This window comes from Pleurodeles waltl, chromosome 7 (genome assembly GCF_031143425.1).
Source record: "Pleurodeles waltl isolate 20211129_DDA chromosome 7, aPleWal1.hap1.20221129, whole genome shotgun sequence".
NCBI classification, from domain to species: Eukaryota; Metazoa; Chordata; class Amphibia; order Caudata; family Salamandridae; genus Pleurodeles; species Pleurodeles waltl.
The window spans coordinates 1,362,858,738-1,362,881,018 of NC_090446.1; the positions used below are offsets into that span (position 1 = coordinate 1,362,858,738).

The 22,281-nt window shown below is 44.8% G+C and overlaps 1 protein-coding gene across 1 annotated transcript in view; it reads left to right on the forward strand.

Moving 5' to 3' along the window:
• Nucleotides 1-22,281, forward strand: part of DKKL1 (dickkopf like acrosomal protein 1) — a 768,700-nt gene that overhangs the window by 356,285 nt on the left and 390,134 nt on the right. The gene's annotated exons all lie outside the window — the stretch shown is intronic.

Here is a 22,281-nt window from a genome sequence, read left to right on the forward strand (position 1 = left end):
CACAAGCCTAGTGAGTGTAAGTATTTAATAACGTTTTCCACTAAAACTTTCAAAGATTGTGAAGGCAGGCTATGTCTATTACTTCAAAAGAAGAAGAAGACTTATTCTTACTCCAATTCTGAAGAGGAGTTCAGAGTCATCCCTCACCAGGGAGAAAGCATTACAATGAGGGCTCAACCTTGTATGATAAAGATTCAAAGAAAATAAAAGTCTCACAGCAAAGACTCTGTGACGGAGAAGTGAGTGAGTAAAGGAGTTTCTAGTCCACTTTCTTCTTACAAAAAGTCTTCCTCATCTCCACCAGTGCCTGTAACTCCTTTTAAGGAGTCCTCATCAATAAAAATGTGTTCATCAACAGATCTGTCGTTGGCGGTTGACGGGGAGATTGTCAATGGCAATGTCAGCCTCTCGGAGAAGCACATCAGGGCTTGCGCTGAGTCTCCATTTTTGATTGCGCATTTTAACTTGACATCTTTTTCTAAAGATGACTTTGTACATGGTTTTACATTTCTGTGATAAGTGAATAAGTGCGCTTATTTCTCATGAGGGTTACTGCCATGCAGTCTGTACACCCCATTCAAATGCTCGGCACATAAAATGTGATGCTTTTGTATCATGATTGTCCGTTGGCGACAGCTCTGGAGGCTCCAGAAAAAGTATCACACCAGATCTGCACTTCTGACACAGTGCAATATGACCAGCACTTTTCATTATATAAACTGTCTCAGTGCTGCATTCAGCAGAGGATCACTTCTGCTAGGATTATCCTGGAACGCTGTGCATTGTCACTGAGATGCTGCCCTGCTGACTCTGACCTCCATCCTGCAAAGGACAATAGCCTGCACTACATCAGGCTGACTTTCTGGCACTTCTTACCCAGGTATGGGGGGATAGGGTATTCCAATGGTTCTGGCCAAGGGTACTCCCACTATGATCTCTATAGTGTAGGTAGTAACAGATAGGAGGTTTACAACATAGTAGCATTATAATGGTTGAATTTTAAAAAAAAAAAAATGTTTTAACCATTCCTATAATGCTGGTTATCTTGCTTTGTTAAGCCTGCCTAATTATCGCAGCTTTTGCGTATTTATACAAGAATACAATTGTTTCAATAAATGTTTAAGAAGTAATTTTCGTATTTTTCTTGTGTCTTACCTTGGGCATGCAAAGTAACAGCGAAAGGGTAGATCTGTTTCCACAATTTCCTTGGTAATCAGAGTAGTCATGTTTGAGGCTGCCGATTCCATCTGGTACCCTTGTTAGTTTGGGGGTTCAGATTGGGCACTGAGAGCTACCTAGGAATTTTGGCCACATTTCCTGGTAGTATAGATAGACTAAGGGGGTCATTCCGACCCTGGCGGTTGACTACCGCCAGGGCCGGGGACCGCGGATGCACCGCCAACAGGCTGGCGGTGCATCCATGGGCATTCTGACTGCGGCGGTACAGCTGCGGTCAGAAACGGGAAACCGGCGGTGTCCCGCCGGTTTCCCGCTGCCCTAGGGAATCCTCCATGGGGATTCCAACCCCCTTACCGCCAGCCTGGTGCTAGCGGTTTTGACCGCCAGAACCTGGCTGGCGGTAACGGGTGTCGTGGGGCCCCTGGGGGCCCCTGCAGTGCCCATGCCAATGGCATGGGCACTGCAGGGGCCCCCTAACAGGGCCCCACCAAGATTTTCAGTGTCTGCCAAGCAGACACTGAAAATCGCGACGGGTGCAACTGCACCCGTCGCACCCCTTCCACTCCACCGGCTCCATTCGGAGCCGGCATCCTCATGGAAGGGGGTTTCCCGCTGGGCTGGCGGGCGGCCTTCTGGCGGTCGCCCGCCAGCCCAGCGGGAAACTCAGAATTACCGCGGCGGTCTTTTGACCGTGCAGCGGGCTTCCGCCACCCGCCAAAGTCAGAATGACCCCCTAAGTCCTTATATCCTGAAGTTTATGTTGACCTGACTCACAGGCCTACTTAATACGTAGGAATCGTATAACCCTGCCTTACCGGGGACGACCACAGCGTCAATGACGCTGACGATGAGAACAAGGACAACATCTTTCTCATCATCGATGACGCTGACAACAACCGTTTCATTGACAAACTTGTCAACAGTGACTTTTGTGTTGCTGACGATGAGACCAACATCCCTCTTGCAGGTAGTTACGAAGAAGGCATATTTTTCCTCATTGTCGGCACCATTGACGAGTCCGTCAATGGCACAGAAGGAGACAGTATTCATTTAGGAGGAAAGGATTCAAATGACATTAGGCCTGAATGAGACATCTCAGAGTAAGGTGTCACCGCTGCCTCCTGTACATCTGCAGAAGATGGAAGATTCTAGTGATGAGGGACCATTTGGCCAGCTTATAATCCCACGCAACTTGACTTCAAATGCCAGGGCACTGATGACGACGAACCTGAAAAAGACCCTTCAGCATATATGGAAGGGGATTTCTGTTTTCAGAATAGGCAACAATATGCCTCACATCGTTATGATTCTTTCCAGGAACATTACTCATATGACGAGCCTCATGAGGAACAACATAGCTCACATGAAGACACAATTTCTGTGCCCAATTGCTTAGTAACGGATTTACACCACATGTTAAATGACTACTAAAAGAGGTTCCACAAACCTAATGCTCTGGTACAAAATACTCCGGGGCATTCTGACATTCCCGGTGCCATATCACTTCCGAAAAGTCCACTGGGGCTTGCAAACACAAAAGGAGAGGAGAATCTTATTTACCTCTGATTAATTTATGAGACAATTATATTGAAAGTGATGTAGAAAAACAGCTGGAGAAGGGACAATTCCTCAGGATCCATCAAATACTGGTCAGGGGTGGGATGCTTATTTCTGCTCTCTCAATTGCCCACATTATCACTTGTTAGCTCTCCTCCAGAGGACAAAGGAGGTTTTCATGAGCTCTTAGAATGGACTTCTAAGTGTTTTCAACTTACTTTGCCTTTTAAGTAAACAGAATGTTTCACTTACGATTTTAAGGATTTATCTAGAAAATGTTGTTTGATCGATCTCCATTATGGGTTACTCCAGCTTCTGTTTCATCTCTCGTTCCTTGACTGGATAAGCAGTATAAAGCACCAGAAAATGTGCCTACATGTGTGATAGGCTATCCACATCCTGACCAATAAACAGGGGGATAGGGAGGAATTATGGTCCAGTGTATAGCCTCCCGATTAATATGCTAATATAGATAATACACTGTTCCAGCTGGAAAAAGAGAGAGGATACCGAAGAAGGGTCCTAAATTTTAGGAGCAAAAAACCTCACACACCCAAAAGAGTGTCATGCTTCATCATCGGAGTTGCTCCTCGTCAGACCGGCACTGCAATGTCTGACGGGAACCACCCCAAACGGGGGGGGCTCTTTGCTGGAGATCTTATCAGTGATGATGCCACGACCGTAAGTGTGAGTATAGAGGAAGGAGATCAAAAGATGGGAGTTAAAATTAGTTCTCAAAACCTATAGTGAGTAATCAATTTATTAGTCCAAAAGAGGGTTAGAGGCCAAGATTAAAAATAGTCACAAGAGTGAAACAGAGGTAATGGTCAATCACTCTATAACGGAAAAGGAATGTGGGTGGGGAATTTCCAAGCCATCCCTAACAAGGGTCAACATGTTTCGCGTCTCTGTGGCCCATACGGGTCCGGTGACGCTTCTTCAGGACCAGTTGACTATGTGTATCTCCTATTCATGAAAAGCGTGGATAACTGCAGCCTGAAATTATCAGAAAAAAAGTATCCAATCACTTACACTAGTATGGGAAGGATCTATTATTCCTAACTGTCGTCCGTACCCATTAGGGAGCGCGCTATATGGGACCACACAGACCAGTGGTCAGGCGCAAAGCTGCTTCGTTTCTGCTGCACCTGATGACGGGTAACCTACCCGGGTCCGTGTCTCCCGAATGGACATCCTGATTCTGTGGTTATGTAAGTGGCCCAAAGGTAATCCAAGAATCCTTCCACCCCGTCTTCGGCTCCTCCAGACAAAGAAGGCCGAAGGCTGGGTAACATTGGTAATCTATCAGGACATCTAATGTGCTTAATATTTTAGGAAGGTATGACAAACAGATGTTGTTAGATAAGTCAGCCCTCTTAGAATTTGTACTGGAGGATCAAAGATAACGGCTTTCAGACAGATGATGGGTGCAGCAGTACTACACTGCCAAGGTTGGCTAAAGTCACGGTCTTTTTCCAAAACTGCAATCCAAAATGTTAGATATGCCTTTAGATGGTGATAACCTCTTTGGAAAACATATTGATGATGCTCTTGAATCTATTAAAACAGACACTGATACAGCATGTTCTCTGGGAACATTATAACTGCGTCATTTTCAGCCCTTTTGGGGAGGCAGGGGATGAGGCCAATTTATACCCAGAACTTTTTACCAAACTTATAGACATTAACCCTATTACCAACAGGGATATTGTCCACAATATGCTTCTCAACAGCAGTACAGAACAGCTATGGCCTCCACATATTCATGGTACCCCACACGTGGGCGACTCTCGGCTAGGGGAAATCCCACAATGCCTCCAGATGTCAGTGACAGTCTGCAGGCACTATTTACCTCACTCCCTCGAAAGCAGCATGGTCACTTCCTGGAATTTGTTCAAAATCCTCCTCGCAAGAAGTCTCATCATCTTCATACTCTATTCATAAAGAAAATTAAATCACTTGTCTTCGAGGGCGCAATAGAGGCTGCCCTGCTCATACGTCACAACAAGGACTTCTACTCTAAAAAGTCTGGAAAATAGAGACAAGTAATGGATCTGAGACTGTTGAACAAATACATAAAGGAACAGCCTCTCAGAAAGCTATCTTTACAGGGGATTTTACAACGGCTAAATGCGGGGGATTACATGACCTCATTAGATCTCCTGGGCGCATACTTGGACGTCCCCTTGAATGTAAACATCAGGCATTTCTGAGGTTCGAGGAGGCTGGGTGTCATTACCAATTCAAAATGCGTCCTTTTGGGCTGTGATCAGCTCCCAGAGTCTTCACAAAATGCATGGCCTCTGTGGCGGCATTCTTGAGCGGAAACGGTCACTAGGTGTTTCCGATACCTGGATGACTGACTTCCCAAAGGACCCACATTCCACTCAGCAACAAGGTATACTGTGGCCTGTCTTCAGCTATTTAAAACTTTAAGTCTAAATTTGAACAGACAAAAGTCATCCCTGACACCATCCAGATCGTCACTATTTCTGGGGGGAGTTCTGTATACAAAAGTTTCCAAAGCAAATCTAACTATGGAAAGAATCCAACACATGATATTAAAAACAACTTCCCAATCCAGAAGATAGTTCACTTCTGTTCAGAAGTTCAAATCAATGTTCGAAATGATGCCTTCTTGCAGTCTTCTAATTCCAAATTGCAGACTATGAATGAGACCGTTGCAACAACAAATGGATGTGCAATGGATTTAAACCCAGGGAACTTTCGAAGACACAGTCACAATTACCCCAGCTACGAGACTAGCGATAGCATCGTGGGGAAGAATAGAAAATATCTCTTTGGGCCTATCGTTTGTACCAGTGCATCCCCATTTCATAATGACAACTGACACTTTGCTGGTGGGTTTGGGAGCTCATCTTTAAGACTTGGAAATTCACGGAAAATGGTCTTCTCTAGAGGCAAGGATGCACATCAGTCTTCTAGAGTTGAAGGCTGTTTTTCCAGGTCGCCAATCCTTTTTTCCCCGGATTTGCAATTCTCTGTCTTGGGTAAGTACAGACAATACCACAACTATCTTCTATCTCATAAAACAAGGGGGAACAAAATTGCAGATGTTGTCCACACACGCCGAACAAATATGGAAATGGATGCTTATTCACAACATTTCCTCGAAAGTGGACCCTGTCCCTAGAGTGGAGAACAAGTGGGAAGACTTTTCAAAAAGTGGGGAACCCCAAATAATTAAGATCTCTTTGCAAGTCTTCAGAACAAAAAATGCAAAATGCACACAAGCAGATTTGGTCAGAAGAAATCTTAGGGTAACTCATTCCTTCTAACCTGAACAGGAATGTTTGCTTACGCTTTTTCTCCTTTCTCTCTAATTTCAAAGGTAATTTGAAAAATGAAACAAGAACTGTGGCACCTTATTCTGATAGCCCCAGTGTGGCCAAATCAATATTGGTTTACAGAGCTTCTTCTCCTCTGAAATGTCCACATATTCAAACCTACAGCGAACCTCATTTCCATGAACAATGATCAGATTGTTCACCCACAGATACAATCACTCAACCTATCAGCTTGGCTCCTCACGACACTGAATTTGAATCATTGAATATGCCAGGGGAATGTAAGATAATTCTTGATCAGTCTCGAGCGTATACCACGAGAAAATCCTATGGAGTGCAATGGAAACATTGTTGCTATTGCTGTGAAAACAGCAATCTACACCCTTTTACATCCTCTCCGGAACATACTACTTTGTCTACTGCACCTGCCAAGGTCAGGTCTAGCGCATAACTCAATAAAAATTTATCTGGCTGCTATTTCAAGATTTTGGAGACTACAGTTTCATAATTCATTAATAATTCATGAAAGGTCTTTTCAGAGCCTCTCCTCCTTTAAAGAGTCCTCCAGTGACGTGGCAGTTAAATACGGTTCTGTCACACCTGATGAAAGTCCATTTCAACCTTTTCATAAAGCAGACATGAAATATGTATTGTGGGAAATGGCTCTTCTCTTGGCTTTCATTTCAGCTAGGCAAATAAGTGAAATACAAGCTTTTACGGTTCACGAACCTTATTTGCAATTCAAAGATGACAGAACGATATTAAGAACTAATCCTAAATTAATTCTGAAAGTTCCAACTTCGTTTCACTTGAATGAGCCAATTGTGTGGACGACATTCATTAAAAACTCTTTGACCACTGCTGAAACAGTCCTACATTCTCTGGATGTCAAACTATGTTTAAAATTGTATACAGAGATAACAGACTTATAGAATATCCGACCAACTTCTGATATTGTTTGCCCCACTTAGAAAAGGATGTGCTTTATCACGGACAAGAATAGCTTGATGGGTTTCTGCAGCCATTGCCTTTTGTCACGACATAGCAGGAAGGACATTGACCGGGAAGGTTAAGGCACATTCCACAATAACAGTGGCCACGTCTGTTTGTTTCTTGACGTTTGCAGAGCTGCAGTGTGGGCTAATGTACATACCTCGCCAAACATTTTTTGGGATTCTTTGTGGAAACCTGATGCTGTGGTTGGGTAAGAGGTCTTATATCGGCTCTTTCAGTGAGTTGCAGAATTACTGTTTACTATATATCATTTAATGCAATATATTTAAAGCTTTACATTTAGAAAGAGAAATGTTAGTTTTATTTTGGTATTTGCCGTTTAGGTCATAGTTATTCTTTACGTCAGAGTGGTTTGCCATGCTCACAGCCTCTTTTTTGCTTGGTACTGCTTACTAGTCTGATTGAAGCATGTGAATCTATAAAAGATGTAATACTGGAGAAGAAACAAGTTACTCACCTGTACACTGTGGTTCTCTAGTATTGATGTCTTTAATAGCATCACATGCAACCCATCCTCTTCCTAACTGGGGATCACCACTCCAAATACCTCTTACGTTAATTTCCTGTACACCTGTACACTCGTGCTTGAGATCTGAGGTAACGTGGCCCTGCAGGGGCAGCGTGCTTCTGGGTCAGTGTTATGATTGGTTGAAATGTGGTTATTATAAAACAATGTGAATTGACTACCAATGTCACTTGGCTCCTATAATGGCTTTCAATGCTTATGCTTGGCACTCCTTGTTATTATTACTGTGGGACTCCCACCGTGATGACCAGGAAAATTCAAGCATGTGAATCTATGAAAGATATCAATTCTCAACAACCACAGTGTAGAAAATGGCATCATGATTATCAATGACAGCTTGTCCGGACCCTTGGATAACCTGATACTGAATAGCAAGACCTATCACACCAACTTCCTCTCTGAGTTTACTCAAGGCCTGTATGTAATTTCTAGAACGCAAAGTAATCTGAGAAATAAGGAGAAAATGAGGTTTGGAAGAGAAAGACAGTTGTGCCAGTAGGCACAATGTACACAGACACCAAGCAGACAGGACATTCCTCCTTCAGTGGAGGAGTGGCCAGCCCCCAGGCAAACATGAAAACGTGCCCTAAAACCACAGATGATTGAACTCTGCCTCTTCCGGGAAATGCTGAGTTGCGCTAAGATGCTAAACAAGACTCAAGGAAAGGATTCATTTTTAAGGCACAATTCAAATGAGGACTGGCAGAAAGTACCATTAAAGTGAATGAGAAGGAATTTAATGGGAAGTAGGGACAAAGAGGAGAAGAACAATAAAGGTGATAGAACAAGATTTGGTGTGAACTGATACGAAATGAGAGAGACAACCACTGTTGCAAGACACCAGCTCTCTAGTGTAATGAGCCTTTATACAGCACTACTTTTGACTTAAAAGTGGTTGGGGCAGTGTGCTGTTAACAAAACCCTGAAAGTTCCATGCGTGTGGTTTCTACTACACCATCGTCTCCTTGTATTAAGCTTTCGGGCATTTCCTACTGCTCTGTTCTTGGAGATCTGACACAGGTTTATCATTATTGATGAACAGCAACAAACAAATAACACCTTGTCAACCAAGCCATTAACAAATTTACCATCAACTGCATTGCAGGGTTTAATGATGTCCCAACTGGGATATAATCAAACCCCCAACTCCAGTGAAGTTGGATCTTATTCACTGATATTGGCAGCTGCGCCGAGGATGTCCAGAAACACAGAATCCACATGTGATGTTCTGATAGAGATGGTAGGGAACTGCACATTATGGGTAATAGTGAATGTTTTTTGCTTCAGTATTCCGTAGAAATGGACAATTGATTAACCCCTTCGCTGCCAGGCCTTTTCCCTCTCCTGTGCCAGGCCTTTTTTTGCCTATTTGGAATAGTTCTCGCTTAGGCCCTCATAACTTTTTGTCCATATAAGCTACCCACGCCAAATTTGCATCCTTTTTTTCCAACATCCTAGGGATTCTAGAGGTACCCAGACTTTGTGGGTTCCCCTGAAGGAGGCCAAGAAATTAGCCAAAATACAGTGAAAGTTTCGTTTTTTTAAAAAAAAAAATTGAAAAAGGGGCTGCAGAAGAAGGCTTGTGTTTTTTCCCTGAAAATGGCATCAACAAAGGGTTTGCGGTGCTAAAATCACCAGCTTCCCAGCTTTCAGGAACAGGAAGACTTGAATCAGAAAACCCAATTTTTCAACACAGTTTTGGCATTTTACTGGGACATACCCCATTTTTACGATTTTTTGTGCTTTCAGCCTCCTTCCAGTCAGTGACAGAAATGGGCGTGAACCAATGCTGGATCCCAGAAACCTAAACATTTCTGAAAAGTAGATAAAATTCTGAATTCAGCAAGGGGTAATTTGTGTAGATCCTACAAGGGTTTCCTACAGAAAATAACTGGGAAAAAAAATTGAAATTGAGGTAAAAAAAACAGCAATTTTTCTCTACTTTTTCCTGCAATATCAGATTTTTTAAAGCAATATACTGTTACGTCTGCAGGACTCTTCTGGTAGCGGGGATATATAGGGCTTGTAGGTTCATCAAGAACCCTAGGTACCCAGAGCCAATAAATGAGCTGCACCCTGCAGTGGGTTTTCATTCTATGCCGGGTATACAGCAATTCATTTGCTGAAATATAAAGAGTGAAAAATATCTATCAAGAAAACCTTTTGTATTTCCAAAATGGACACAAGATAAGGTGTTGAGAAGCAGTGGTTATTTGCACATCTCTGAATTCTGGGGTGCCCATACTAGCATGTGAATTACAGGGCATTTCTCCAATGGACGTCTTTTTTACACACTCTCTTATATTTGGAAGGAAAAAATTTAGAAAAAGACAAGGGGCAATAACACTTGTTTTGCTATTCTATGTTCCCCCAAGTCTCACGATAAAAATGATACCTCACTTGTGTGGGTAGGCCTAGCGCCGGCAACAGGAAATGCCCCAAAACACAACGTGGACACATCCCATTTTTTGACAGAAAACAGAGGTGTTTTTTGCAAAGTGCCTACCTGTAGATTTTGGCCTCTAGCTCAGCTGGCACCTAGGGAAACATACCAAACCTGTGTATTTTTTAAAACAAAACTAGAGACCTAAGGGAATCCAAGATGGGGTGACTTGTGGTGCTCTGACCAGGTTCTGTTACCCAGAATCCTTTGCAAACCTCACAATTTGGCTAAAAAAACAAGTTTTCCTCACATTTCGGTGACAGAAAGTTCTGGAATCTGAGAGGAGCCACAAATTTCCTTCCACCCAGCATCCCCCCAAGTCTCCCGATAAAAATTATACCTCACTTGTGTGGGTAGGCCTAGCGCCTGCGACAGGAAATGCCCCAAAACACAATGTGGACACATCCCATTTTTTGACCGAAAACAGAGTTGTTTTTTGCAAAGTGCCTACCTGTAGATTTTGGCCTCTAGCTCAGCCGGCACCTAGGGAAACCTACCAAACCTGTGCATTTTTGAAAACTAGAGACCTAGGGGAATCCAAGATGAGGTGACTTGTGGGGCTCTGACCAGTTTCTGTTACCCAGAATCCTTTGCAAACCTCAAAATTTGGCTAAAAAAACACGTTTTCCTCACATTTCGGTGACAGCAAGTTCTGGAATCTGAGAGGAGCCACACATTTCCTTCCACCCAGCGTTCCCCCAAGTCTCCCAATAAAAATGATACCTCACTTGTGTGGGTAGGCCTAGCGCCCGCGACAGGAAATTCCCCAAAACACAATGTGGACACATCGCATTTTTTGTCAGAAAACAGAGGTGTTTTTTGCAAAGTGCCTACCTGTAGATTTTGGCCTCTAGCTCAGCCGGCACCTAGGGAAACCTACCAAACCTGTGCATTTTTTAAAACTAGAGACCTAGGGGAATCCAAGATGGGGTGACTTGTGGGGCTCTGACCAGGTTCTGTTACCCAGAATCCTTTGCAAACCTCACAATTTGGCCAAAAAAACAAGTTTTCATCACATTTCGGTGAAAGAAAGTTCTGGAATCTGAGAGCAGCCACAAATTTCCTTCCACCCAGCGTCCCCCCAAGTCTCCCGATAAAAATGATACCTCACTTGTGTGGGTAGGCCTAGCGCCCACGACAGGAAATGCCCCAAAACACAATGTGGACACATCCCATTTTTTGACAGAAAACAGAGGTGTTTTTTGGAAAGTGCCTACCTGTAGATTTTGGCATCTAGTTCAGCCAGCACCTAGGGAAACCTACCAAACCTGTGCATTTTTGAAAACTAGAGACCTAGGGGAATCCAAGCTGGGGTGACTTGTGGGGCTCTGACCAGGTTGTGTTACCCAGAATCCTTTGCAAACCTCAAAATCTGGCTAAAAAAACACGTTTTCCTCACATTTCGGTGGCAGAAAGTTCTGGAATCTGAGAGAAGCCACAAATTTCCTTCCACCCAGCGTTCCCCCAAGTCTCCCGATAAAAATGATACCTCACTTGTGTGGGAAGGCCTAGCGCCCGTGACAGGAAATGCCCCAAAACACAACGTGGACACATCTAATTTTTTGACAGAAAAGAGAGGTGTTTTTTGCAAAGTGCCTACCTGTAGATTTTGGCCTCTAGCTCAGCCGGCACCTAGGGAAACCTACCAAACCTGTGTATTTTTGAAAACTAGAGACCTAGGGGAATCCAAGATGGGGTGACTTGTGGGGCTCTGACCAGGTTCAGTTACCCAGAATCCTTTGCAAACCTCAACATTTGGCAAACACAACACGTTTTCCTCACATTTCGGTGACAGAAAGTTCTGGAATCTGAGAGGAGCCACAAATGTCCTTCCACCCAGCGTTCCCCCAAGTCTCCCAATAAAAACTATACCTCACTTGTGTGGGTAGGCCTAGCGCCTGCGACAGGAAATGCCCCAAAACACAATGTGGACACATCCCATTTTTTGACCGAAAACAGAGTTGTTTTTTGCAAAGTGCCTACCTGTAGATTTAGGCCTCTAGCTCAGCCGGCACCTAGGGAAACCTACCAAACCTGTGCATTTTTGAAAACTAGAGACCTAGGGGAATCCAAGATGAGGTGACTTGTGGGGCTCTGACCAGTTTCTGTTACCCAGAATCCTTTGCAAACCTCAAAATTTGGCTAAAAAAACACATTTTCCTCACATTTCGGTGACAGCAAGTTCTGGAATCTGAGAGGAGCCACACATTTCCTTCCACACAGCGTTCCCCCAAGTCTCCCAATAAAAATGATACCTCACTTGTGTGGGTAGGCCTAGCGCCCGCGACAGGAAATTCCCCAAAACACAACGTGGACACATCGCATTTTTTGTCAGAAAACAGAGGTGTTTTTTGCAAAGTGCCTACCTGTAGATTTTGGCCTCTAGCTCAGCCGGCACCTAGGGAAACCTACCAAACCTGTGCATTTTTTAAAACTAGAGACCTAGGGGAATCCAAGATGGGGTGACTTGTGGGGCTCTGTCCAGGTTCTGTTACCCAGAATCCTTTGCAAACCTCACAATTTGGCCAAAAAAACAAGTTTTCATCACATTTCGGTGAAAGAAAGTTCTGGAATCTGAGAGGAGCCACAAATGTCCTTCCACCCAGCGTCCCCCCAAGTCTCCCGATAAAAATGATACCTCACTTGTGTGGGTAGGCCTAGCGCCCACGACAGGAAATGCCCCAAAACACAATGTGGACACATCCCATTTTTTGACAGAAAACAGAGGTGTTTTTTGGAAAGTGCCTACCTGTAGATTTTGGCATCTAGTTCAGCCAGCACCTAGGGAAACCTACCAAACCTGTGCATTTTTGAAAACTAGAGACCTAGGGGAATCCAAGCTGGGGTGACTTGTGGGGCTCTGACCAGGTTGTGTTACCCAGAATCCTTTGCAAACCTCAAAATTTGGCTAAAAAAACACGTTTTCCTCACATTTCGGTGGCAGAAAGTTCTGGAATCTGAGAGAAGCCACAAATTTCCTTCCACCCAGCGTTCCCCCAAGTCTACCGATAAAAATGATACCTCACTTGTGTGGGAAGGCCTAGCGCCCGTGACAGGAAATGCCCCAAAACACAACGTGGACACATCTCATTTTTTGACAGAAAACAGAGGTGTTTTTTGCAAAGTGCCTACCTGTAGATTTTGGCCTCTAGCTCAGCCGGCACCTAGGGAAACCTACCAAACCTGTGTATTTTGGAAAACTAGAGACCTAGGGGAATCCAAGATGGGGTGACTTGTGGGGCTCTGACCAGGTTCAGTTACCCAGAATCCTTTGCAAACCTCAAAATTTGGCAAACACAACACGTTTTCCTCACATTTCGGTGGCAGAAAGTTCTGGAATCTGAGAGGAGCCACAAATGTCCTTCCACCCAGCGTTCCCCCAAGTCTCCCGATAAAAATGATACCTCACTTGTGTGGGTAGGCCTAGCCCCCATGACAGGAAATGCCCCAAAGCACAACGTGGACACATCCCATTTTTTGACAGAAAACAGAGGTGTTTTTGCAAAGTGCCTACCTGTAGATTTTGGCCTCTAGCTCAGCCGGAACCTAGTGAAACCTACCAAACCTGTGCATTTTTGGAAAACTAGAGATCTAGGGGAATCAAAGATGGGTTGACTTGTGGGGCTCTGACCAGGTTCTGTTACCCAGAATCCTTTGCAAACCTCAAAATTTGGCTAAAAAAACACATTTTCCTCACATTTCGGTGACAGAAAGTTCTGGAATCTGAGAGGAGCCACAAATTTCCTTCCACCCAGCGTTCCCCCAAGTCTTCCGATAAAAATGATACCTCACTTGTGTGGGTAGGCCTAGCGCCCGCGACAGGAAATGCCCCAAAACACATCGTGGACACATCCCATTTTTTGACAGAAAACAGAGGTGTTTTTTGCAAAGTGCCTGGGGAATCCAAGATGGGGTGACTTGTGGGGCTCTCACCAGGCTCTGTTACCCAGAATCCTTAGCAAACCTCAAACTGTGGCTAAAAAAACACGTTTTCCTCACAATTCGGTGGCAGAAAGTTCTGGAATCTCAGAGGAGCCACACATTTCCTTCCACCCGGCGTTCCCCCAAGTCTCCTGATAAAAATGATACCTCACTTGTGTGGGTGGACCAGGTGCCTGCAACAGAAAAAGGCCACAAACTTGTAGAGATTATGGGGATAGCACAGCGAGTTGATAAGCACATGTTCTTCTTTTATACATCTTTAGGCTGACTCTGCTTTGGGGACCCACACAAGTGAGGTGTCATTTTACTTGGGAGACTGAGGTAAACGCTGGGGAGTAGGAATTTTGTGCTGGAGCGGTGATTGTACAAACAAAAGTCAGGAAAATGTGCTTTTTTAAGCATATTTTGAGGTTTGCAGAGGAGTCTGGGTAAGAATATTTGGGGGGATCCACTCAAGCCACATCTCCCTGGACTCCTTGGGGTGTCTAGTTAAAAAAAAAATCTGGGTTTGGTAGGTTTCCCTAGATGAAGGCCGCACCCAGGACCAAAACATAGGTGCCCCCCCTCACCAAACACAGGTAGTTTTGTAATATATCATTTTGATGTGTCCACATACGTCTGTGATGTGCCAAACACTAAAATTGTGAAAAGAAACGCACTTAGGGTATGTGAAAAAAAAACCTCACCCACCAACCAAGTTGGTGGCATGCTTCATCATCGGGGTCCCACCTGAGACACCTAGCGTGTCACAAGTCTGCTGCGACGCCTGATTACAGCGGAGCAGGTTTTGTCATTTGTACCACACATACTGGTTGGATTTGGCATGAGGGTGAGTGATGGTTCAGTAGATCAAATTTTATTGACAAGAGATTTCACAAAAGTGAAATGCACTGGTAATAACTGAAAGGCCACAAAACGGAACCAATGACTCACAGCTCGTGAGCTGTAAAGCCACGGCAAGGCACCAACCACTTTACAGTACATTCACACACCTTTCATACATGACATGCACAAGACCATTCACGCCGCCAGCCACGGGCCCAGCACATTACAACACTCGCATCGACAGACAGCGCCAGTCAAGGGCCCATCACTTTCATACGCCCACATGCCTGATACAGCAATCACACCAGCTGATGAGTGTGTGGACTGGCGTTTGGCTGGCACCGCTAGCCAAGCACCACCCCACCCATACCGCCAGCCAAGCGCCACCCCACGCACACCGCCAGCCAAGCGCCACCCCACGCACACCGCCAGCCAAGCGCCACCCCAAGCACACTGCCAGCCAAGCGCCACACCACCCATACTGCCAGCCAAGTGCCACCCCACGCACACTGCAAGCCAAGCACACCCCAAGCACACCGCCAGCCAAGCGCCATCCCACGCACACCGCCAGCCAAGCGCCACCACACGCACACCGCCAGCCAAGCGCCACCCCACGCACACCGCCATCACTTTTTTTGTGTGGTTATAAACAACAAAGAAACCACTAACTAATTATAAAATAAGTACAAAACTACAAACACAAAAGCTCTAACTAAATACATGACAGTAATGCCAACCGTGAAACTGAAAATATAAAACAGGCAGTTTACGCTCACAGTATTTCCCCAAAAATGTTCCTAGTGTGGTAACTTCTTAAACAGCCGGGCACACACAGCCCAGGCTTTGAAGGGCATTCGGGGCAGGACATCCGTCTCTCTCTCCGGATTGCTCTCTGGGCACATACTCTACCTTTGTTTGTGGGCAAGTCTTTTTTGGGATTGGGAGGAATGTGATCTGGAAAGTGGCGATCTTTCAATCTAGCCACTTCCTCCACCACTTCTACTCTAGGAACTCTTGCCCGTTCCACCACAATAAGGCTCTCTATCACTGACTCCTGAAATTTAATAAATGTCTCCTTGACTCAGGTGAACAATCCTTGAACACAATAAAAGCATTAAAAGTTGCCAAATGAAATAAATGTAGGGCCAACTTTTTATACCACACGTAGGACTTACGAAGAGCAGTGTAAGGTTCCAACCTCTGATCTACTCTATCAACACCACTCATGTGTCTATTGTAGTCCAAAATGCACGCAGGTTTGCGCTCTTCCGCAACCTGACCCCAAACAGTCACAGGGGAAGTACTCTCATCATGGATGGTAGATAGCATGTACACATCCCTCCTGTCTGAAAATTTCAGAGCTAGCAGCTCATTATTCCGCAAGGCACTGCACTGTCCCCTCTCAAGTTTTTTACAGACAAGCTCCCTTGGATAGCCTTTCCGGTTAGAACGGATTGTGCCACAAGCAACAGTGTCCACTCTAAACAACTCCTTGAACAACTGCACTCCAGTGTAGAAATAAACAGTCGTCTACCAAGTTCCCACACAATTTTTTCGCTAACTCCAAAATTGGCCGGACAACCAGGAGGGTCAATACTGGAATCCCTACCAGTGTAGACCCGGAAATTATACACATATCCTGTACTGCTTTCTGACAGCATATACAATTTAATCCCATACCGTGCCCTCTTACTAGGAATGTACTGCTTAAAAACTAAACGGCCCTTGAAAAGGACCAAAGACTCCTCCACACTTATCTCTTTGCCTGGAACATAGACCTCTGAAAACCGATCTACAAAATGATCAAGGACAGGCCTAATCTTAAAAAGATGGTCACAATCAGGGTGATCTTGTGGCAAGGCTAAAGCATTGTCTACAAAATGCAGCATACGAAGAAGAAGCAAATAGTGATTATGTGTCATAGTTGCAGGAAATATAGCCGTTGCCATCAAGGGACTAGTAGACCAATAAGAAGCCAGTGACGGCTTCCTGATCAACCCCATCAAAAAAGTCAAACCTAAAAACTTTTTCATCTCTTTCAGATATGTGGGAACCCACTGAGAGCTCTAGACTGAGGCCTAGGTCTGGTAGCTTTGTCCCTCAAATGTTGCTCTGCATACAAATTAGTCTGCTCCACAATCTCCTCCAAAAATACATCGTCCATAAACAAGTGAAAGAAATGGACAGGCAAAAAGTTTTCCGTATTGACTATACCCCCTGGGGATTATATGACGGAACACCGAATTAAAAACAACTACTAACCTTAACAACGAGGTCAGAACACCGACCTCGTCCTTACTACTAATGATTTTACCACGATAGCCTTAACAACGATATTTTGTTGTAAAGGCATTCCTGATAAAATCATTAGCAATAGGCACCATTCACCCTACATCCCTCACCCCACCCCCCCAACCCCACCCCAAAACCTAAAGCCGCTGACCCCCCACCAACTCCCCAAAACCAAAAACGCCCCACCCCCCAACCCCACCCTAAAACCTAAAACCCCCTGACCACCCACCCACTTCCCAAAACCAAAAACGCCCCACCCCCCCAACCCCACCCTAAAACCTAAAACCCTCTGACCCCCCACCCACTCCCCAAAACCAAAAACGCCCCACCCCCCCAACCCCACCCCAAAACCTAAAACCCCCTGACTCCCCCACCCCCTCCCCAAAAGCAAAAACGCCCCACCCCCCCAAACCCCACCCCAAAACCTAAAACCCCCTAACCCCCCACCCCCTCCTCAAAACCAAAAACGCCTCCTCTAAAACAGGCCCTTCATCTGCACTGAGAGTAGCTTCCTCATCAGAAGAATACTCTTGGACAGAAAACTCACTGCCAGAATCTCTCACTTCCTCCTCTGCCTCAGATGCAGAGTCAGTCTCGTAATCATGGTCTGAAGACGACTCAAAGAGCATACCAATAACCTGCTGAGCGGTCACTCTGCGGCTAGCCATGATCCTCACTAACAACAAATGGATTGCCAACAACAACTAGCACTAAAATAAGTAATAAACAAAGTGTAGCTTTATCACAAAGAGTTTTGTACTAAAAAACTATACCACTCACTTGCCTGAAAAAGCTACTCACCAGCAACTACTCTGCACAGACACAGCAATCACCAATGATATCCCACTAAAAAGAAAAAAGCTAATTAGACATATGACAACACAAATATCATTGTGCTCAAATCTAAGGACAATTTCACACACAATACTGCATTTAGTATACCACCTACAAACATGTCATTCATGCATGTCAACAATACTCATTTGGAGTAAATTGCTTTCACTTACCTAAAACATGCAACTATGCAAACCACAGGACAACTACTGCCAAAACCCCAGACATCCACAGCAAAGGAAGCAAAAGCTTTGAACTAGAACAAAAAGAAGAAATAAACTGTTATAATCACAAATACAAATACTTCGCCAGTTGACAAACACCCCTCCACCAAGAACTTAGAAATTGTCCCTGGTGCCTAAGTGGCTTCTGCCCCACTAGGAGGCAGATGGGCCTAAAAAAACAAATAGGCTGATCTGCCCCCAAGTGGGGCAGAAATGGCCAACAGCTCTGTACCCTGTTTGGGGGGGGGGGGGGGGGCGGTCCTTGCCAAAGGGGGCGAATGGGGGTGCCCCCAGCACAAAAAAAACAAAGGTAACCAAAAAAGAAAATCTCTGACATCTTGGTGCCTTCTGCCCCCCTTGGGGGCAGATGGGCCTAACAAAAATAGGCTGATCTGCCTCCAAGGTGGGCAGAAATGGCCATCACTAATGTGCCCTTTGAGGGGGCGACCCTTGCCAAAGGTGCCGCCCACCACCCCCCCCCACACACACACACACATAACACACACACACACGATCCCTGGTGCCTAAGAGGATTCTGCCCCCCTTGGGGGCAGATGGGCGTAAAATAAATTGGCCAATCTGCCCCCAAGGGGGGCTGAAATAGTCAACAGCTCTGTGCCCCATTTAGGGGGCGACCCTTGCCAAAGGGGGCACCCCCAGCACAAAACAAAAAAAGGGGAACAAAAAATAAAAATCCCTGGCGTATTGGTGGTTTCTGCCCTCCTTGGGGGCAGATGGGCCTACAAAAATAGGCCCATCTGCCCCCAAGGGGGGCAGAGATAGCCAATACGAAATTTCCCCAGTTTGGGGGGGCGACCGTTGCCCAAGGGGTGCCACCAAACACACACACCACACAATCCCTGGCGCCTAGTGGGTTTCGACCCCCCCGGGGGCCAGATCGTCCAAAAACATGGCCGATCTAGCCGCAGGGGGGGGCCGAAACATATAAAAAATTATTGCCCCCGGGGCAGCGACCCTTGCCTAAGGGGTTACTGCCCAAAACATAAAGAAAATAAAATTCCTGGTGTCTAGTGGTTTTCGGACCCCCCCTGGGGGCAGATCAGCTGAAAAAACGGGCGATCTGCCCTCAGGGGGTGCCGAAATAGGATTAAAAAAATAGCCCCCAAGGGGTCGCTCCCAAAATACATTACAAAAATCAAATCCCTGGTGTCTATTGTTTTTTGCCCCCCCCCCCCCCCGGGGGAAGATCGGCCGAAAAATCGAAATAGGATTAAAAAATAGCCCCCCATGGGAGCGACCCTTGCCCAAGGGGTTGCTCCCAAAATAATTGTGAAAAATGAAATCCCTGGTATCTAGTGGTTTTCCCCCCCCGAGGGCAGGCGAAATACGAAATAAAATAGCCCCCCATGGGAGCGACCCTTGCCCAAGGGGTCGCTCCCAAAATACATTACATAAACAAATCCCTGGTGGCTAGTGGGGATTCCTGCTCCACGATCGTGGGCCCTGCCCGCGATCGTGGAGCAGGAATCCACTGAAAACAGGCACAGTGGGAAAGGAAAAACCCTAAAAGGGAAGGACTCACCTCTAGGAAGTCCTCTGCGTCCCGGCAATACTTGATGACGTCGGCGCGCTGTGAGCGCGCTGATGTCATCAGATTGCCGGGGGGGGTTGGGGTGGAAGGGGAAGGGATTCCCCTTCCATCCATGACCGGGATCAAGAATCAAGAACCCATAGATTATGGTAGAAATAGATTATATGACAATGTATGTTTGCAAATACAGTGGTTGTCAGTTCTTCAATAGGAGGCTCAGACCTTGTTGAACTGAGCTATATTTAATTATTTCTCTATCTACAGTGTAGGTGATAGAACTAAATTAGTTCTGGGCATATGCACTAAACAGAAAGGAAACATAGCTGTTATAAATATGAGTTAAAGAGTAGAAAGTACATCTAAGGGCCTTATTTAGAGTTTGGTAAAGCAGAACATCTGCCATTTTTTATGAATATCCTATATCATTCCAACTCTAAATCAGACCATAAGTCTTTGAACTAAGTGGAAGTCCTCAGTGGGAACTAATTGCAGCAGCTTTGTGCGCAAACTGACAGTTTCTGGCAAGTAGGTGTTGGTACTCGGGAATATAGGCCAAAGTGTTTTGATCATTGGTGCTTGATATTTGTAGATGTTTATCCTTCCTTTCCTCTGATCTCCAGGGTCCTGTGCAAGATGAATATGAAGCCATGCACAATCTATCTAGAAGCCACAGTATGGGGCGGACAATAGTAGCACATGGACCTTTGTAAGATGCCCCTGAAAGCATCAACATATTTTGAGCAAGCTATACATCTGCTCATCAGCCAGGAACAAAATTCTGCATCTCTACCAATAATCCTTTCACTTGAGAAGTTGTCTGGTTAAGACGTAGGGCTTCATTCTAAGTTGTGCAGGATTTAAATATTTAGGGCTCTATTCCAAATAGTGTGGTAATCACGCGTTAGTAATTTCACACTCGAAATTACTAATACTGTATTAATAATTTCGGAAGGCAGAATTACGTACCAGTTTTGAGTGGGAACCTGACTGTCCCATCTGAAACTTGAAATGTTCACGTAGATTGGTAATAATGCACCTGATTTCTACCCTATTGTCACCTGGATTGTTGTTGAAACATTTCACCTGCAGGGCAGACACCAGGGGCCAGATGTATCAAAGAGTTTTACCCATTCTGTGTCAATGGGAAAATGCTTTGGTACATATGGCCCCAGATGTGTTCCAGTAACAGGCCCAATGAGTATTATCTCCTCATTTTAAATTGGAATTATGCCCGCAGAAGAGGGATTTAAGAAAAAGATTATCAGTTCTGATGAGAATGAAACTACAGTTATCTTCACAAATGCATCTATTAGCTATGTAGTGATTACATTTACATTTGACATCCACAATTCCAGCCTGTTGCAGTATCACACACTGCTTTATGGGGCTTACGCAGGTGAAGAACTCCTCACAAGTCTGACACCACCAACTTCTAGGAAACTATCTCATCCAGTGGGACCTCATATACTCTCCCATCCTGCCGTCTCTTTCATCCATGTTGTCTTGGCCAAGGTTCCCATGTTTGCAACAAATGTTGTCAGAATCCTCTTCACTCACATACCACATACCAGTCTTTCGGCGTCATTTATCCATTTCCATATACCAGCATGTCTTGTCGAGACAAGATGAGTTTCCTCATTCCCATGCTTTGTCCCTCATTACAATCATTAGTGCCAAGAACCAGGGTAATTCAACATAATTTGGTACACTGAGGGTTGTAAACTCATGTGCCAAAAAACAATGCTTCCTCCCCTAAAAGCTCCTGACAGTTTACCGTCTCCACTCCCTTCTTTCCAGAACGTTGAAGTGTCTCTGTATGTCTGTACAATATGTAGGAAGGTACAGTCCTCCCTCCCGGCAATCCATGCATTTAATATCCAGAGTCATTCTGGTAGGATCTGCTCCTGTTAATATAGGCCATGTGCAATATTTTCAGTTAGAGTAGATGAAGGCTGGCTTGGATGCATTACTCCTGCCTCCCAAGATATATATTTCAAGGTACCCACATCCTTCTCCCACTTATCCTAAATCTGCATAGTGCAGCATATTATTTGTGTTTTATACATCAGGGAAATTGCTGCCTTAGCAAGAGTATGCTTATCTATATTGTGGTACAGACCCGTTTTGTTGGCTTTTAAGACTCTGCACACTTTACCATTCCTAACCACTGCTAAAGTGCTCATGCTCTCTTCGTCAAACATTGTAAAATTAACCTGTACCTAATTGGCACATTTAATTTACTTGTACGTCCCTAGTAAATAGTACTTCATGTACCCAGGGCCTGTAAATTAAATACCACTCGTGTGCAGATGCACTCATTCTGCCAACCGCTGAAGTAGTCTGTTTTTAAAAGATCACTTTTTATTTTTGCTTAAGTACATTTTAAGGGTATGACCCTTTTTCTTATTAAATTTTAAAGTAATTACATAAACATTGGAATTATAGCCAGTTCTGTAAGGGTGCAAAAACCAAACTGTCAGATGTTTCCTGTCATTTTGGAAGTAAGGCAAAGTAGATGTGACTTTGAAAGAACTGCTCTGGGATCCCCGCATGTTGGTGGGACTGTTCAGTGTTTATCATTTCAA